Source organism: Streptopelia decaocto, assembly GCF_964273445.1.
Source record: "Streptopelia decaocto genome assembly, chromosome: 3".
Classification (NCBI taxonomy): domain Eukaryota; kingdom Metazoa; phylum Chordata; class Aves; order Columbiformes; family Columbidae; genus Streptopelia; species Streptopelia decaocto.
The window spans coordinates 87,855,489-87,872,611 of record NC_138656.1 but is presented as its reverse complement, the minus strand read 5'-3'; the positions used below and the strand labels follow the sequence as shown (position 1 = coordinate 87,872,611).

The 17,123-nt window shown below is 43.0% G+C and overlaps 1 protein-coding gene across 2 annotated transcripts in view; it reads left to right on the top strand.

The window, feature by feature from the left end:
- The first annotated feature begins 629 nt into the window (after window positions 1-629).
- MYO6 (myosin VI) overlaps window positions 630-17,123 on the top strand; it is a 119,173-nt gene continuing 102,679 nt past the window's right edge. For both annotated transcript variants that reach the window (XM_082047896.1, XM_082047895.1), the window contains exon 1: window positions 630-717. The gene's annotated coding sequence lies outside the window, so the exon portion shown is untranslated. The remainder of the gene's footprint in view (window positions 718-17,123) is intronic.

Sequence of the window (17,123 nt, the reverse complement as noted above, 5' to 3'; positions counted from 1 at the left end):
GGTGGACAGGGCTGGGGCAGGTGGACGCTGTTCTGCCATTGAGCAGCGGGTACGACCATCGCCGCTCCTGCCCGTGTGAAATCTGCCAAGGCAGGTGCCTGGGGATGGGGCTGCGAGGGCACGGACACACCAGGGCCTGGGGGATCTCAGGGGAAGGAATTGGGGGTTCAACAATTTCTGACTCCCAAGTTCACAGCAGCACAGCTGCCACCTACCCTGGACCTTTCTTCATGGGTTAATGGTTAATTGAAACACAGACAACACAAAAACTGACCCTTGAGTCAGTGCATTGACCAAAGAAAAACGAAAAAAACCCAACCAGAACAACCACGAGCCAGCTCCGAGCAAGGAGTGTCCCCAAAACAGCCCCTGAACAACAGCTCTGCTGCGAGAGGGCGAGACCGCGGGGTCGGGCTGCTCTGCCCGGGGCAGCCGCGGGGAGTCCCGGGGCGGGCGGCAGGCCGGGGCTCCCCGTCAGACGACGCCGGTGCGGAGCTCAGGCCGGCGGCCCCGGCCCCGGCTTCCCGGCTCCAGCCACCTCCTCCTCCCCCCGCTCCCGCCGCCCTCGCCGGCGCAGCCCCCGCCCCCGGCCTGCCCCTGTGGCGCTGACGTCCCGGGCGGCCGGGCCGTGCCGGGCGGCGCAGGGCGGCGCAGAGCAGCGCAGCAGCTGCGGCGGCCGGGCTGGCAGTGGGGCGCCGAGCGCAGCGGCAGCAGCAGGTAAGGACGCGGCGCCGGGCGAGACCGCAGGCCCGTGGCCCCCTCGCCCCCTCCCGCCGCCCCTCTACATCTTCCCCCCACCCGACGGGGAAGCGCCGGCGCTCCGGCCTGGCTGCGCCGTGCTGCCCCGGCGCCTCCCGCCCGGCCCCGGTGCGGTGCGGCCCGGCCCGCCGGCAGGTGCGATCGGTCCCCGGCGCGGCGTTCGCCAGTGGCATCGTCGAGGGGAGCGGGGCTTCGCGGGGACAGAAACGCGGGCTGCAGCGGCACGGACAGCGGTGGCTACTTCTCTAAGGGCTGCTGGGGGACAGGACGGGGCAGCGGGGACGCCGGGGAGGCAGCGGCGGCTGTTCCGCCCGGTCGCTGTCACCTTACAGGTCTCGGTAACGAATGGAACGTGACCGCCGTCGGGCCAGGAGGACGGCGGATGCGTCCTGGCGTCGGCCTCGGGATCTGGGGGCTCGGGCCGGGCCGGGGGCTGCGGGTCAGCGACCTGTTGGTGGGGTGCCCACACCTTCCCGGTTCCGTGCAGCTGCAGTCCCAAGTGCCGCTTCGTTACTTCCTTAAATGAACTGTCATGGGAATTTCTTTCCTGTTTGGTGGTGTTTTGTTTTTTTGTTTGTTTGTTTTCTTTTCTTTTTCCTTCTTTTTTTTTTTTTAATTCTTTTTTATTTATATACTTTTTTTTTTTTTCCTCCCCTTTAGTATCATCCTCTGTAAGATGCTGTTCCTGCTGAGTTACAGCTGAGCTCCTCTTCTTGTTTCTCATTTCACGTTTCCGTGCTGATAGCATTGTCCTTGTCACGGAAAAGTTTTTTACATCCTTGACCGGCCCAACACAGTGTGGCTGGTAGTGCAATTAAAATACAGCCTCTCTTGGCGTGTCCCTCATTGAAGTGCTTTTGCAGGCTGTGTTTTTGGAGAGCAGTGTGTGTAAGCATGATGTGCTACCAAAAGCTGATCCCCAATTCATGTAACTTTTATTCTTTACTGATTAGGAAAAGTTAAAAAGGTTTGTCCCCTTAATGGGCCATCCCTTGAATACATCTTGAAATGCGGCGTATTTGTTGTTGGTGCTTGTCTGATAACTTTGCCTCAGATTCCTAACTAGTAAATCCTAATGCCACCAGAGGCCTTTAAGATTGAGATAACTAAATTAATAGATTACAGGTTGCATAAATGGATGGTTGCAACCTGTTACTTCATCTAAATATTGCTGATTGCTAGCCTTTTTTTACAGAGGTGGAGAGAAGTAGTTTGTCATGCCTGACTTCCTGTCCTGCTCCCAGAAGGAAAAGACCTTTGAGGTGATCTAATTTCTTACAGTTCAGTTGGCATCGCCAGGCTGTGGAGCGGCCCATGAACTGGGTTTGCAGCCACCAGAGTACAAAGGTTGGCAACCGTGCTGAGTCTTCCTTCTGTTACGAATGTGACAAATTAACAGAGGGTAGGGATGAACTCCAAAGTTAAAAGTCATCTACGATTTTTCTTTTCAAGATCGAGGGAAATGCTAGGAAAAAAGCCTATTAACAATAGAAGTGATTCAATGATTCAGTTTATTGTCGTGCAAATTTAAAAGTGAATGTGTTCTTGCAGTGTTTGCTTAAATATCATAAAGCTGTGCTAATGTACAATTTAACTATGAAGTATATGGTTATAAAATAACTGTAAAAAAGGTCTGAGTGTTTAGTTGAGGTAGAAGACTAAATATCAAAATTGTTAGAGCAAAAGTCAGAAACTGTTGCATTGTTATTACTTAGAAATCAGGATTTAGCTTGATTGTATTTTTAGTGGATGTATTTTTAATGTGTATAAGTTAATAAATTGTTTAGTGATGGTGTAGTTATGCCTTTGAGTGTGAAACTACAAAGCCAGCAGAGCGAACGTAAAGGCAGTAAAGTTTGCTGCAAGGCTTAATAGCTTTCTGAATTAAAACCATGTCAGTATTAGCTTGCAGAAATCGTAAGTAAGTTGAACTGATTTCCCCACCCCCATATTTTTAGCCTGAGCGGGTGTTCATGTATAATCTGCACTAAGCACTGTGTCCTTCAGGATCTGGGATCGCCATTGGGCCTTTGTTGTGATACTGGTTCAGTATCTTGACCTATTAATCATAATGTTCTCATTAGGAAGGTGAAGTAGTACTTCCTTGTGCCTGGTCTGCAGGGGTGGAGAAGGCTCTGTGACCCAACATAACCTTCATATTCTCTTGGTATTTGATAACGATTGTCTGAGGAAAACTTTGAGGTTTTAGGCATTTTGACTATTTTGTGAGTGGTGTGGTAAAGGTGAGTAGGAAGTAACAATTTATTGTCACTTTCAGTACAAAATAGGGAAGCCTGAGATTAAGCTGACAGGTTCAAAACAAACAAAAGGGTTGTGTTTTGGTTTTGACCCAATGTGTAGTTAGTTAAGCCTTGGAAATCCTTTCTGAAGCGTGTGGATATTGAAAGTTTACAGGGACTTGAAAAGCAACTGGACAAATTAATGGAAGAGAAATTTACTAATGCTGGTGTGTACAGGGTACCTCCTGTAGCTCAGGGAGTCACTGAGCTGCACGTGGAGCCTGGGAGAGTATGCTGGGATGTCATTTACCAAATTTTTATATTCATGTGAGGCATTCACTACTGCAGGTTGCTTACTGGAGACAATAGGCCTGCTGTCTGACCCACTAAGGCTGCTCTTAGAAAAATTATTTATTTGTCTGAAGTGTTTGGGAGCAGCTGAGCCAAAGGGACCAGGTCTAGAGATGGCAACTCTGAGTGATTATGAGTTGTCATCAAACTGGGAAGTCAGCTTAAGTGATGCTGGGGGGCAGTTAAACTCATAGAATGTCCTAATTTGGAAGGGATGCACAAGGATCATCAAGTCTAACTCCTGTCCCTGCATAGGACAACCCCACAGTTCACACCATGTGTCTGAGGGTGTTGTCCAGTCTCTTCTTGAACACTGTCGGGCTTGGGACCATGACACCTCCCTGGGGAGCCTGTTCCAGTGCTCCACCACCCTCCCTAGTGACTTTAGCAGCTCCTTGTACGGATTCCTCTCCAAACCCTTCACCAACTTCGCAGCCCTCTTCTGGACACCCTCCAGTAGCTTAATATCTTTTTTATGCTGTGGCACCCAGAACTGCACACAGTGCTCCAGGTGAGGCTGCAGAGCAGAGCAGGACAATCACCTCCCTGCCCGGCTGGCCGTGCTGTGCTTGATGCACCCAGGACACGGTTGGCCCTCTTGGCTGTCAGGCCACACTGTTGGCTCATGTTCGACTTGCTGTTGACGTCAAGTTCCGGCACCTTTGCACTTTGGTGTTGTCATTTATGTCTTTGATCAACAGAATTATCACAAAGTCTGAAGGAGTCTGAGTAGGGGTTTCAGGCCTTATTTTTGATGCTGTGTTGTGGAGAAGAGGTTTTTGATAAATTGGATGGCTGTATTCAAGTCCAAGTTATGATTTTCAGGAAGGAGATCCCATAATACAGATAGGTAAAGTCAACTTGGCAGCAGTGCCATGGAAGCACATCTGAAGGTTATGGAGGATCACGATAAGCAATGGGATGCAGTACTGTTGAAACTTATCATTTAACTTTTTGTACTAGTGAAGCTTATCAGAATAAAGTGTTCAGTTTTGGTTATAGCCCTTTAAAAAAGATAAATGCAAACATTTCAATCTGGCAGAAATGGTCTTTGAGGCTTGGGAATGATTTGGAAAGCATCATCTACAGAGACAACGTGTGTTTGGAAAGTGTGGTCTACAAAGACTAGACGAGCTCAGTTCCAGCAGAAAGAGGATTGGGATGAGGGGACAAGAAGATGCCACAGTCTTAAAATTAGTGAGAAGTAGTCTGTCCTTCCATTAGTGACAGTATTTAAAAAGATGAAACTAGCTTGTACTGAAGATTTTATGTAGTTCATAAAATCTGTTATGCTTTGTGGAAACTGGAACAAGCTGAGGTTCAGCAATCTCCTTTTTGTGAAGGTTTTTGAAAGTCAGATAGGACTTGTGTTAAGGATATATTAAAGACTTTTGCTCACAACTATTTTACTTGTTTTCGTGCAGGGTGTTGCACTTTGTTTCTTCAGGTGCTTTCTGTGTTCTGGCTGGAGTTTATGTGGAAAAAGTAATTTTAGTGCTCAAGAGAAATAAAATGACTGGCAAAACTGAAACATTCTAGGTCTCAAAAGAAATTCAGCTTTCGAGACCTAGAATGTTTCAGTATTGCTGGCCATCTGATGTTACAGCTTGCTGTGTTTGCTTTTTAAATAGTTAGTGTTGAGCCAAACTATTGCATTCGACAGCTATATGTTGTGGTTTAGGAGTGTAGCCCATAATCCCATAGGAAATGTAAGTGTAGGATCATACTGTGATTTAAACCAGGAAAATCAGAGGGATAAAACCTGAAGTATTCATCATCTACTATAGTATATACTGTGTGTGGCTTTATAACCTATGTCCAAATGTTGCAGCATCTTCTGAATTGGTTTTAAAGAACTGACATCCTGTTTATGAAGAAATGAGATGTCTCAGACTTGTTAAGTAGTGAATGTTTCTATAGGTACCCTAATTTTGAACCAGTTTTTTGAAGTATGCCTGGGCAGATAAAAATGATGTAACATTTTAACACAGCATACCATCTATTTATATTTTTGGTTGGAATGACTGTGTTGTGTTTGTGGTAAATACTGGTCACTGAGACTTATGTTTCTGAAATATGGGTAGACACTATAATAATACAAAAAAACACATGGAAAAGATAGAGTTTTTTGAATGTCTGTGGATGAAGCCATGTTTTGTTTTTTGTTTTCCCCAAATATCAGTTTTGCAAAGCTAAATGTGGAGTATCAGCATCCTTCATAGTTTTTCCTAAGGTTTTGATGGCAAGAAAAAGACAGATAAATCTGTGGGTTCTTTAATCTCTGACAGAACGATTTCTGTAAGTAATGACCATACGTATTTAATAGTATGTATTTTATTGGAAAGAGCACCCTAGTTCTGTCTTAGCATAGTTCTATCTTAGCATAGCAACTGAAAAAAAATTATCTTGCCAAAGTGAGTTCTTGCTTTTTCTTTTGTTGAGCAGCATGCACAAGTCTAACAAGGAGTGGCTGATGGAACTGGGGCTATTTAGCCTGAAGAAAAGGGAGAGGGAGACCTTATTGCTGTCTACAACTACCTGAAAGGAGGTTGTAGCATGGAGGGTGTTGGTCTTTTCTCTCAAACAGCAAGTGATAGGACAAGAGGAGATGTCCTCAAGTTGTCCAGGGGAGGTTTAGATTGGATATTAGGAAAAAAATTCTTCCTGGAAAGGGTTGTCAGGCATTGGAACAGGCTGCGCTGGGAAGTGGTGGAGTCACCATCGCTGGAGGTGTTTAGAAGTCGTTTAGACAAGGTTCTTAGGGACGCGGTTTAGTGCTGGAGTTAGGTTATGGTTGGGCTTGATGATCCTGAGGGTCTCTTCCAACCAAACTGATTCTATGATTCTGTAAGTGGAGTGAAGTGTGATGGGGCAGGGAGGGCTGGTTTGGTTGGGTCCTGTCTCTGTGCTACATGCCGCAACTCAAAACCAAACCCTCTTGCCACCCAAGGACCACCGGGCGTGGCCTCATGAGGGTGATTTGGGAGCTCCCGCAGCACCATGAGTTTTTTCCGAGTACCCAGGGGGTGAGTTTCAGCCGCGCGGTGTTTGCCCCGCAGACACGGTGCTGGCTGCAGCGCTACCAGCTCAGCTGCACCTCTGGCAGTAGCACGGCATGCACAAATGTTTGGCTGCTGTGGGATGGTGTCTGCGCTGCCGTGACCATGTTGTGGGTCATACCCAGAGTTTATGCAACTTGTGAAGCTCTTCTGCCAAGCCAGGGGGGTCTTGTCAGCTGAATGATTCCCCTCACTCTGCAAGTGGGTGGATAAAGTGTAGTGCCTGCTTGCTTTGAGGAATGAGAGGACGATGAGGCACCTGCAGTTAAACCTTATTTTCCATGTGTGCTGCTGCTGCTGTGTTTGCCTGGCCACAGTGGTAAAGGCAGAACGGTGCCAATCTCCAAACCGGGATCCATCCCCAGCAGTGCTGAACGGAGCTGTCGTGAGTGCTGCTAGAGCTGGTGTGGCTGCATCTGGATGCGCATCTTCCAGGGACCAGCCTGTGCTCAGAAAATTCGGTAGAGAAATTCCCAGGCTCTTCCATGGAAGTCTGAGTGAACTATGGATTTGTAAATACTCAGCAAAATAACTTTTTTGACTTCAAATAAAAGAAAACTTATCTTTGCTTTTTGAAGCAACCTAACTTGAATGAGCTTGCTGAATATATTTTGAACAGGTAGTTAAATGGACAATTAAATTAACAGTATTATTTACATATTGTGTAATTTTTCAGTTTCTTGAACAAACTTCTTTTCTTTGTAATGAACAATGTTTAGCGGACTGATTTGAAATTCAGGGGAAAAAAATGAGAAGCAGGGAATGTAATAAAATCAGTGGTTTACAAAAATCTCTCTGATATCAGCAAGATCTGTGTCTATATTGGTAGCAATAGCTTCCTGAATTATATGTGTTTTTACGGATCCTTCAGGCCTCATCTGATGTCGTGTAAGTATTGTTATGTTTTGTATTTTCAGCAAGTCCAGCTTGTGATCTGTGTGGTCCACAATTTGGTCTCTTGCATCTGCTGTGCTCTCTTTGTTATGGTTTTGGTCATCTGAGGTTCGTTCTTAGTGCCCTGGATCCAAAGCAATCTGACTAAAAGAAGATACTGTAAAAGCCGTGTTTCAGAAGAAGCTGCCCGTGGGACCACAGTGTGTCCTTCTCCAGTCCTCTGGCATGACCCATGAGTGAGGCCATGCCTGTGGCAGCGTGAGGACATCACCTTCTGAGTCTTCATCCACGCTTTGCTCTTTCATGATTTATACAAGCGCAGCCCATTCACACGTGCTTTATAGAGGTGGAGGTGACAGCAATAAAAATCTTTCACGAAATCCTGGGTGGCAAAGCTTGGCTATTTTGTTGCACCTTCCTTTTTCTCAGCTGGGTGAGCGCTGTGTGCAGGCGGGCTGAACCTGCCCACCCTGGCCTCTGCTTGTTTGAGGCGACGCACTGGGGAGTTTTGGGAACAGGATGCTCTGGAGCTGCTCTGCTGGTTCAAGGTTTAATGGTGTGTGGTAATGTCCTGTGCTGTTTGCCCTATTTATGTGCTGCAAGGTGTCTAGGACAAGGATCAAAGCATTCAGGAATGAAGAGGCTAACAAATATTTTTAATAACTTCAATTTTAATGATTCTCTAGGTTTGCAGTTTTATGGGTAGTTGGGCTGATGTAACTGCCTGCCAGCCCCTCAAAAGGAGGAAATCTTTCCTTTCTGCTTCCTTCCAAGCAGCACAAATGGCCTCTGGGCTCCTCCACACCTCAGTGCAAACTGCTGGCTCTGCAGAGAGCAGCAAACCCATCACCTTTCCCATCTCGATGTCCCTTCTGGAGCGGGATATCACGTATTTCAGAGCTGATGCAATGAGGCAGCGGGAGCACATAGCGAGGAGCAGAAACAAGGGGAGGCAAATGAGGGGTTCCCCCTTCTCAGGGTGGTAAGCTGTTACTCCTTCAGCTTACCCTTGTTTTTTGCAGTTTCTTAGACTTGTGTAACCCTTCGTTGCTTCTACCAAAAGGTACACAAATGCCTCCAATAGCCCTGTTGCAGAGAGAAATGTGGACAAAAAGAGCGTACAAGGGAATTTCAGTCATAGCAGTAGGATTGGAAAGGACTGTAGAAGATCACAGGCTTCAGAGGGCCATAGTGTGGACTTTTATTACTGTGTAAAGATAAGAACGCTTGGTTTAAGTACATGGGGTGGTTTTTATGTGGATGCTACAGGGTGCATGTTTCTCCTTTTGTACGTGTTGGGTTGCCTTTTGATGAGCATGCTGCCAGGCCCGTTTTTTCCTCCTCTTTTAATTTTTTTCCAAAAATAGACCTGCCAGGTGTGTCTTCATTGGTTGGAATACATGTGTATGTTGCATCATCACTTTATTGTCCTTATTTATTCTTTTCTGGGGTCAAGCTATTTCTTGGAGACTGTAATGTTTTTTACATGTTTCAGTAGCTGATCTTCTTGTGGCCGTGGTTAAGAACGTTGCTTCAAATTTCAAAGCTTTTGAGAGACAGAAGGGAAATAGGCTTGTCTGTTGTTGTCTTGAATTGAAACTGTTAGGAACAAAGCATTTAACTGCAACTGTACAGAAGAAGCAGAAATTTCAGAGATGGTGTGATGATCTTTATCTTTAGTTGTCATGGCATTAGGGTACTGTTGCATCTTCTCAAGCATCTGAAATTAGTCACGGTCAGACACTCGATCTCCAATTATGTGGACCTTGAGATAGTGTTCGGTTCACTGCATGAATGTCATATATTAAAATATTTTTTCTTGGGGTGTTTGGAGATGTGTATTTGAGGTTCTTAAAAACATGGTTTGGAGGTGGACTTGACAGTGCTAGGTTAATAGTTGCACTTGATGATCTTAAATGTCTTTTCCAACCAAAATGATTTGATGATTCTGGGCTTTTGGAAAAGTAGTGTAACAACTTAGTATTTCTTTAGATTATTTATACAATAACAAATTTTGAGCTTTGGTTAGGAGAAGGATGCATTTTCAAATATGTTTTGTATCATTCTAGTGGTAATCTGAAACAAATCTTCGATCTTGTTTTATGTTTTGCTTTGAAGTTCTCCATCCTTTCAAAGAAGAAGATTGTTTCTTACTAACCTAGCAGAGGAGTCTTAGACATGAAGTCCCTTATCCTGTTATCACACTGTACAAGTCATGTCTTGCTCAAAGGTCAACACCCACAGAACATGTTTTTTGCAGTGCAGTGGACTAAGTAGCTGCTTTTCTTGAGACTGTAACAGTGTTTCCTATTGTAAATGAAAATATAGTCTTTTCATGATATGGCATCTGATGCTATGGGTATTTCTATGTTACATGCTAAATTATATTTATATATATATTCAACAACAAAGCAGCAATGATAAATATAAATAAATAAGGTTGACCATATACTCTTATGGATTATTCTCTTTCAATTTTAATCCCTGCAGCCTTTCTGAATTTTTCATACATATATGTATTTTTTTAGAATATTGTATCAGGTTTCTTTTAACTTGGAACTAAAAGTACTTTTTAAAATTAAAAAAAAAAAAAAGTGTTGGTGTTCAGCTTCTTTGTTGATACAGAGTTTTTTCTCTGTTCATGTAGTAATCAGCCTAGCAGGGGTTTTAAGATATTAAGCTGGTTCATAGACTTCTTTTTTTGAATTGCCCCTTGCAGCTCCTGTTGCAAACCTTTCTTTTACGGTCCTAGAACTGTTACTGAGCTCTGTAGAAGGTTAACTTTTTTTTATCCCTTAAAAAAATGCAGTTCTATTATTTTGTTATTTATTAAAAAAAAATTTTAGTAAAATATTGGGAATTCGAATGTGTAGTAAGTACTGACTGCTTGAGTGCATCAGATAGAAGTGGAAATTCGTATGGTTTCAAAGCAACTGGCTGTTTGAGATGGGTTGTTTTCTGCATGAATCCTGGTTTCTTTATGAATCCCTGTGGGAGGGAAGAGGGCGGACAAAGGCCACTTTATGCCGCTGGCGTGTTTGCTGAGTGACTCTGCTGCTTCAGCCCCAGGGAGGAGGTAGAAGCAGGGGAGAGAGAAACTAGCAGGAGGAGGAGGAGTAGCTTGAGGTGAGCTGCTTCTTGAGGAACACATGAAGGCTGAAGGATGATGCCAAGGTGGCAAAAGCTGAGGAGCTGAGAGGACGAAAGGGACCCCAGCGGCTTGAAGATTGTAGTGGAAGAAAAATGCTGGTTTGACTGCTTTAAGGCAAAATAGGTTAGCATCAGGAGTTGCCCTTTCTGCCATGCCTGGGCTGGACTTTAAAGCCATGTTTTCATCCTCGACCGCAAGATGCCACCTGATCCTCAACATGCCCAGGCACTGACCTCGGCTGTGCCTGCCGGGGGTGTCACAAGACCACAGGGCCTCACAATTCAGGCTAAGTATTTCACCCCAAGACAGGCAAAGGTTTTGGAGTAACATCTGAAGGCGTGCTGAGGTGTGGTTAGTGGCAATTAATGAAAGCTAATTGGCTCATGTTTTCCTGGAATTTGATGCGTTCTCTCTAGCAGCCTCTGTTATTTCCATTAGTCATCTTGTTGGAAATGGCCAAGGAGTTCTGAGAGGATCCAGGTAAGACAGCAGCCTTCTCAAAAGGAGAAGACTTCTCAAAGCCTTCTCCACTGTACATACTTTATGGAGAAATTTTAACAGGCAAGATACAGCTATACATGAGGCTCGTGTGGTTTGTTTTGTTAAGTTTGATCAGCTGCTCCATTTTAAATTCATGGCCTGAGTTTGTGACGAACATCTTACAGGCAGGCAAACCCACAGAACTCTAACCAGTAGTCGCCAGTCTGACAGTGAGGTAAGCACATCTGTGTGATAAATACAGGATTTTTTTTTCAGGTACTTAATTTTACTTTTTTGTCAGGCCTTTGCTTAAGGAAAAGCTGTGTAACTATCACACACCTGGAGATACAGGAGAATCAAGTCACAGATGAAATAGTAGCAACATTTGCAGGCAAAATAATTTTAAGTTGTGAGGAATTAGACTAGTGATCTTAGCAAGCATATCAGCAAAGTTTGGTCATTGGTATGGAGGACTGCTAATTTTTGAGACTTGTGTCTTAGCAGTCTTCAAGTTACTACTGTTGAAAAATAAGGTGGGATTTTTTTCCTTTTTTTTCTACCACATCACCACTTCATTTAAGCATCTCCTGCAAATGTTTGGACTATTCTCAACTTGTAATATAAGCTAAAAGCTTATACTGGTACCTAGGAACTTAGAATAGCTGAAGCACCTTCTCTGTAATTGTATCTCTGTCAAGGTCTTCACATGTATTTCAGTACTAACAAGAAGAAAAGGTGGGAAAAGAATGAAGGTTTTTTAAAAAGATCTTCCTGCAGCTTAGGAAGGATTTCCACTTTTTCGGGTACCAGGGCTCTTGTTCGAGGGCCCCCACCCAGCTGGGACAGGAATAGCTTGGTGTGGAGCTCAGGTCCTTCAGGCTATAGTGAGTCATATGTGGGATGCAGACCTTGGTTCCGTGATAGCTGATACCACCTCTTTGCACTGTTGAATGTAATGGCAGTCAAATTTCGACCCAGATACATGTGATAGCATTCATTTGGAGTTCATCAGAGCGTAAAACATAATGAATACTCTAGTAGATGTTGTTACTGTGTCACCTGGATTGGCTTCCTGGATTGCATTGTGTCTTGCCCATCGTTCATCTGCCTGGATCACTCTGAGATCCAGGCTGCAGCGGAGGTGTGGTCTGGATCCTTGGTGCTTGAGTGCAGGTATTTGTGGGCAGCTTCACAAGGTGGCTCCCTCTGAATCAGACTTCTGTTTTCAGGATTAGCTGCTGCCCTTAAAGAAGCCCTGAGTAAGCGCTATTCCCAGGCCTTTTGTGCCTTTTTCCCCTTTTTTTCTTTTACTGTACTACTTCCAGGATATCCTGCCTTTTGTGTTTTGCAACTTGCTGGAAATGAGAAGGATTTGCATGGCGTCAGCCTTACAAATAAGCACGCAGCTTCTCATGCTCTTCATGGACAAGATAGATTGCAAATGGCGTTTGTACAATAGAGCAAGTAAAACTGGCTGCATCAGGACGGTTTTCTGAGGATGAAAGAGATGCTGGTTTTTGTTTTACTTGGCAGCCAGGCTTGGTGTCTAGTGAGAAGGGTAGTGGAGAGATGCAGAGCAGAATGTCTGATAGAAGCAGAACTTTAGGATTGGGAAGAGAGTTTTAATCAAAATCCATATATTTCTCTACTCTGTCTTGTTGAGGATGACCAATGTCATACCAGTAAATGCTGGATTGGGGGTGGCTGTCATTACTTGGAAGCTGTCACCCTACAATTACCCATGCTCATCAGCTTGAGGTTGGGAGAGTGACGTGGAGGACACATTTGCTGTGGGAAACGCTTCTCTCAGGCAGGCTTTGCTCACGTGTGCCCAGCACAGCCTGGGAAGCCCTGCAGTGGAACGTGCTTGCTCCCCATCCAAATCAGCAGGAAGGAACATTTTTTGTTGTTGTAGACTACTGTGGGTTGCTGCTCCACTGAGGACTCCTTTGAATACTCACAGCCATCCTTGCACTGGATGATATCACACTGATATTGTTCTGGGTGAGCAGAAGCACTTTGTCACCATGCCAAGAGCATCCTAACAGAGAAATCCCTATGCCTTTTGCTGCCCACAGTCTGTGTGAATTCACTAAATTCCTAGACTGGAGCAGCAATCTGTTTTCCTGCCTTGGGAAGAACAGAACTGAGGGGAATACTGCTGTGTTGAGCTGTAGATCTACTTTAGAAGCTAATTTTAGCTGTAGTTTAATGTGTAAGGGGGAGGAAGTTTAGAGCAGTACCAGAGGTACAAAATTATTAATGCTGGTGCTGACCAGGGTGATGTCGGCAGAGGCAGCCACGTGATGTAGGGAAAGCAGGATCTGGAACAGTGGCTTTGCTGAGCTGCAGACACACTGAACAACAGAGACTGAGAAGATGTGATTCACCTTCCAGGCTGGGCTCAGAGACAAAACCACGGTGCAGGACCAGCACAGTTCCCGGGCACGATGGGAAGCTCCTGGTGTTCCCCAAAATCAAATGCAGTCCAGAGCATTTAAATGAGTTTTTCTTACCTGTAGTGGCATCACTTGTGATTTTCTAGGATGTCACATTTTCTACTGGCACGTTTTCCCTTAAATATCTTCAGTGATCCTGCCATGTCTGTGTTTTTTGACTTGCTGATATCTGACAGTTTTAACAACAGATGTGAGTTTCTCTTTAGAAAGCAAAGAGAAACTTTAGAGTTTATCTTCAGAGAGCAAAAAAGCAATTTAGAGCTGGGAGAAGAGATAAACTGTGAGATACCTAGAGAAATGGAGGAAACTGCCAAAGAAGTTGAAAATAATTCACTGTAGCAAGGCCCATCTTTTGTCGCATTGCTGCAATAGAAGGGCAGGCCAGGCAAAAAAATAAGTCCTCTGTCCTAAACCTCCCTTCTCTTATGTTTTTTCAGTATAAAACTCTTTCAAGAGACCTGCAGCCTTTTAGAGCACCAGTGCCTCAGTATTTGTCTCCAAAGCTCCACCTGGTATATTAGTGTTTTCTATGCTGGTATCACAGGGGATGCTCTGGGTACGATTCCAGAATGATGTCAGAAGCTTCTGTATCAGCGAGGGGTCATCAAACAGCACAAGCTGCTGAATACGTGAATAAATTAGCTAAATTACAGCATCCCGTAAAACTTGAATGAGTTTTATAGAGTAGAAGCTGAAAGAACAAATACTTTTTGAATAAACTTTGAAATATGCTTGTGCTTCTCTGTTCTGCATTTAAACTTGGACGTCAGCAGATTTTGCTAACTCGTCACTTCTAAAAAAAAAAAATTGTTATCTCTTAATAGACCAGATGCAGTGGTATTTTTCTTTTAGCAAAATTAGATTTGTATCCTTCACAGGTCGTAACACTGGGAGGTTAACCAGCATGGTCCCCCCTTGTCTGCGAGGGGAATGCAGGAACCAGCTATTGCTGGTTGTGCAGGCATTTGAGAAGACATTTGACAATTCTTATTCCCGAGTTATTTGAGTTATTCAAGAAGCATACGTATTTTCTTTAAGTTCATCAGGATAAATCATTATAGCTAACAAGTTCTTTTTATTAGTTACCAAAATAAAGCAGGAACTGTGGAAGATGTGAATTTCCTTTTAACAGAGCATTGATACCGAAATACAATGTCAGGTTGATGTTTAATATTAGTAATTTTCTTTCTCTTTAGCAAGAAAGAAATATTGTCTGATTTTGTTTTTTTGGGGTATACTGCGGCAAAAATGCACTACAGGTTTAAATATAGTCTTCTGAATAATAGTCTAGTGCTTCTTTTAAATATCCTCTATTATTTTAATATAAATAATAAGATAATTCTTCAGACCTTGTGTCTTTCAGTCAATAAAAGGAAATGTGTATGTCCCTGTAATTGTATGCTATTGCGGAGGGTGGAACATGAGTCTTCCTCAAGAGAGGTGGAGTCTCCAGTAACATGGTGTGACAAAGGTACTGATTCATCTGTTGATGCATTTTGCAAAATGGGTCTGTGGGTTGGGTTTGTTTTGTTTTGTTTTGTTTTCAGTTCAACGGGTTATGAGTTGTATCAATGGACTGCTTTGTACTACCATCTTACTATTTTTAAACTTGATTATTCTTGAGTTCTTTCCTCAAGACTTCATGTGGGTCTGTAGAAGGTGAATGAACCGCCTGTATTTATTGTGTTCTCTGTCTTGTCATCAAACAAAGGAATTGGGCTTTTCTGTATTCCTGAGGAAGTGCCTGACTTGAACTAACCTTCTGAGTTAGTCAGATTTATCTCTATTCTACACATGATTTTTTTCTTACTCTGTGTTTTGAATCGCTTCTAAGATAATCTTAGAAGATCTCTAATAATATGATATTGTAAGACAACTATACTCACAAGTGTTTAGTTTTGTAGTTCCTGTGAATAATTCCAAACCAAAACCTCATATCTGAGGAAGATTTTTACCTCAAAGAGAAAAAATAGGAAACCTATGAGGAGTTTGGTATAACACGCCTCCAGGAGGATGCTCAGATCCTTCAACAGTGTGAAGATACATCCATCATGAGAGATTTGAAATATTTCTATTCACAAGGAGGAGTTTGCATTGATCTATCTGACCTTCCTGTAGAATTTCCTGATCACTATAATTTAAGCTCCTATGGAGCTCAGATTTTGTATGAATATACAAAGAAGATATATTGGCTATGTGCTTGTACAACAGAAAATATATTTGCTGCAATGTAGGAAGTGCTGAAGACCTCCAGACTGGAGTCCCAAATAGAGTGCTTGAGTGAAATAGAGCTGGAACATTGTAGAGCAGAAGTCCAGAAAGCTGAGGAAGATACTTTGAAAAGCCCTGCACAAGGGAATCATCAGGTTCTTTTCCTGTGAGTCCATTAATAATGAGTTCCATAAGATCACACAGTCTTTCTTTCAATAGCAGCACAGCCTCTTCTGTATTTTTGATGAGTCGGTTTGGTTTAGAATTGTGTTTTTCGTCCTTTGAAACTAGCAGCACGTTAGTTTTCCTGCAAAAAAATCAGACTCTCTTGTGGTTTACTGTTTGACAATGAGCACTGAGGGTCTTGTGATCACAAATGCATTAATTAAATGTTTCTGTCATTGGGACTTTTTGAACTGTCTCCCAGGCCTTTTGATTAACATTGTTGATGTTAATTGAGTACTTGCAATATCTGCAAATGCTGAAACCAGTCAGGAACTGACTCTCAAGTGTTTCTGGCAAAAGGCACAAGCACTTACCTTGGCTATGTCAGTATATGTGCTGAAAAATAAATAAACAAGACAGCTGCTCTGCAGACCGGGTGTGATATCTTGCAAATCAGGCTGAGAAATATTGAACTGGGAAGGAAAAAATAAGTAGCCTTAATTTAAAATCTGTGTTATTGGTTAGAGGTAATTCTACACAATATTTTCAAAATGATTGCCTTTGTGTTTAGAATAATGCCTGTTTATAGTCTGTGTAGCCTCTGTTTCCAGTGCTTGTGTATTACAGCTTTTTCTGCTAGATTGAATAATTCCGTAGTCAGTTTTCAATATAAATATTGTACATATTTATCCTGTGATTATGTAATCCTTATCCTTTTTTGTTTGGAAAAGGGTTTGTTTAAGACTTCAAGCAATTTCTGTGTGGCTGGTATTCAGTATATAAAGGAAGATTGTAATGATGTGCAAGAATAAAATGTTTTGCCTTGGCATTGGAAGAACAAGGGAATGTGTCTCCAAGCTTAGAAATTAGCAATAATCTATTTTTAAATATGGAGGATTTTGAAACTATTCAGTTAGATTGGCCTAGAATTGGAGGAAGGCTTTAAAGGTGCTGCTCGTGATCACAGGTGTTTGAATTAAAAGAAAAAAGTATAAGAAGATTTAAGTATCTTTGAAGCACGCTTAAGAATTATTTCACATTATCCTCTTCTCTAATTGATTAACTGGATAATAGGTTTAAATGTGCCAAATAACAAAACCCATGGATTTTATAGCAACTGATCTAAATTGATCTAATTAAGTTTGTTTTTTCCTCTTGTCTCACCTGGGTGCATCCTAATAATATATAGCGGGTTGAATTAAATTAAATTTGGTTGAACCTGTTTCTTGGCAATGGTGTTGGGAAAATTAGAAATTTCTTCAAGAATATTAATTTAATAAAAGTACAAAGTGCAAATGGCTGTTCAGTGCATTTCTGCTCCACCTACACCTGGTCTTTCTCACTCATTTAGGCA